The 2,783-nt window shown below is 35.5% G+C and overlaps 1 long non-coding RNA gene across 1 annotated transcript; it reads right to left on the bottom strand.

Annotated features, from left to right (window-relative positions):
* Window positions 1–762: 762 nt before the first annotated feature.
* Window positions 763–1,582, bottom strand: LOC106002400. The gene is made up of 3 exons (XR_001175919.1): window positions 1,469–1,582; window positions 1,270–1,371; window positions 763–858 (listed from the first exon to the last, which is right to left on the bottom strand). It is a non-coding gene; the product is annotated as an uncharacterized LOC106002400 (long non-coding RNA).
* Window positions 1,583–2,783: the final 1,201 nt, after the last annotated feature.

The raw sequence follows: 2,783 nt of genomic DNA, 5'->3' as shown, positions 1-2,783 counted from the left end.
AGCATGCAAGGCAAGCACTCTACACTGAGCCACCTTCCCAACCCTAGACCATACTTTTGAGAACCACTGTTATAGCAAAAAGGTGCAGGACAAACAAACAAAAAGCTACTATGCAAAAACACAGCATAATTGTCCCATTTCCACATCTACAAAATTAAAGAAGATATGCTGCCAAGTGCCAGTGGCTCATGTCTATAATCTTAGCCTGAGAAGCAGAGATCTGATGACTGAGGTTTGAAATCAGCCTGGCAGACAAATCCTTCAGTCTCCAATTAACCAGCCAAAACCCGGAACTAGAGATATGGCTCAAGTGGTAGAGTACCAGCTATGAGCAAAAAAGCTGAGCAAGAGCACCAGGCAAGGAGTTCAAGCCCTAGTAGCAGTATGCACACAAACAAAAACTATATGGAAAATTTTGTTATTAAATGAAAATAAATTAACATCTGAGGAAAAAAATTTTTCATTTGACCCAAATTAGAAGATACTTGACCTTTTATCAACATCACCTCATTCCTCATTCAGCATTATATTCTAACAAGGTAGCTCACATGAGATTACAGACCGCTTTTTCACAAGTGGCAAAAGCAAGCTAGTGTTTAATGACTTTTTTCTATTTCATGTGAACATGATAAAAGCCTTAGCTTGTGGTTTAAATGATTTTTTACAATGAACAACTACAGAAATATTACTAAAATGCTCAAAACTTATGGATTTTTTCTTTATTTTTTTTCTTAGTATTTTAGAGATAATAACTAACCTGAGTGATAGAGCCCCGTAGGGACTGGATATTCTCCACTGAAAGTTTGCTGGTTGGAGTTCCCCGAGTTATACTTCCTTCTTGGATGGCTCCTGTGGTACCTGAGTAAAAATAAAATCATTAACCATCACCTATCTTTACCCCCTTCCAAAAAGAATACAGCCTCTACCTAGTGAGAGAATAAGAAGGAGAGGGGAAAAAGAAGCAAAGAAAAAAAATTGTTTTATTAAGTTTATGTCTAAAGTCATGTAATGAGGTTAAAAGTCCAGTTGATACATGGATCTGTACAAGTTGATGGACTTTGTCACTATTAGACAAGTACTCTACCAGTGAGCTCTACAACTGGCCAAACTTCAAAGGTTTAAAATCATTTTTACTTTTAAATTTCAAAGTTAGGGGCTATATTTTTATATTTTGAAAACTATATATATATATATATATATATATATATATATATATATATGTATATGTTCACTGGGGGATAAAGCTTAACATAATGTGTATGCTTTTACCTCTGACCACACCTTCATGTTGGGCCCTGACCAATAAACCCTCAGGTTGCGAGTTCTGGCTTCGGGGAGAAAATTCTTCCTGTTTAATATAGGGCAAAGCAGCTGTAGACAAAAGCAAAGGAAATATGAAAGATCAAGTACTGAATTACTATTGCAATACCACAAATGCAGATACATTTGACTGAGCTAACTTACTAACCTGATTTGGCAGATTCCTGCTGTCGTGGCAGTCCAAGAGAGATAGAGCCCACTGAGGGCTTAGCTGTCTCTTGATAGGAAGTCTGATTATGAGAAGTCAGATAAGTGCCTGGTGTTCCCTAAAAACCAATTTTTAAATATTAAGCTTGTATTTTTGGCAGATCAATTAAAAAAGACAAGTTCATATTTGTGTAAAAACACTGTACAAAATTAAGAGTGATTATTTGTAAAGCAGAAAAACCTATAGCATAGATTACTTGCATTACAGATCATAGGATGATCATTTATAACCTTGTAGGTTTCTCAGCAAAATATAACTAAACATAGGGGAAAATATAGACTACCTCAAATTTTAATACTTCCCATGTAAAAACAAACAAGTCACAAATAGAGAAATTGTAATATGAATATCCAGAAGAGAAGTTTCAACCAGTGACTATAGAAAATCAGACTTAATACATTTAAGTATTCCTATATGAAATGTTTGGAACCAGAATTATTTCTGTTTCTGGATATTTGTAAATTGTTGAATATTTACATATTATCTAGTAAGGTATACTGGAAGTGGGACCCAACTGGAAATATGAAAATAATTTGTTTCAAATATATCTTATATACACAGACTGAAAATAATTTATACAATATTTTCAGTGCATTTGCATTTTGACTGCAATCTGTCATATAAGGTCAGGTATAGTATTTTCCACTTGTAAAGATATATTGGTGCTAAAAAGGTTTTGTATTTTGAAGGATTTCCGATTTTCAGATTACAGATGCCCAAATACTGGTCAGAATGTCATAGAAGAAATAATCAGCAGGGTCATGAAAAAGTGCTTACCATAATTTGCTGCGAGGATAACAAAAAATGTAAGCACAATAAAATATTACTGTAAATCTAATTCTAAAAAAGACAATAACAAATGGAGCACTGGATGAAACTAGAAGTCTTGGTCTCATATGCTGCTACTGAGAGTATGAAACTGTAGGACAACTCTGGAAAACTACACAGTAAAACATACATACACATAGGAAGTCCACATCCAGATAATTATAAAAGAGAAATGAAACATGTCCTCAAAGAACCTCATTCAAGAATGTTCACAGCATTGGAGGGGAGAAGGGCGGGGAGAGAATGTAGTTGTGGAGATTGGGGGTGGGGGGGAGGAGGAGGGGATGGTAGGGGAAAAACAAAGGAGGAGGCAACAATGCTCCATAAGAAATGTACTCATTACCTTGCTCATGTGGTTATAACCCCTCTGTACAGTATTTTCACAATAAAATACTTTTTTGGGGGGCGGGGGGGTCCAGTCGTGGGG

Source organism: Dipodomys ordii, unplaced genomic scaffold (assembly GCF_000151885.1).
Source record: "Dipodomys ordii isolate 6190 unplaced genomic scaffold, Dord_2.0 Scaffold9845, whole genome shotgun sequence".
In the NCBI taxonomy this organism is placed as follows: domain Eukaryota; kingdom Metazoa; phylum Chordata; class Mammalia; order Rodentia; family Heteromyidae; genus Dipodomys; species Dipodomys ordii.
Note: the sequence above shows the minus strand (reverse complement) of the source record. Positions and strands in the feature narration are given on the sequence as shown.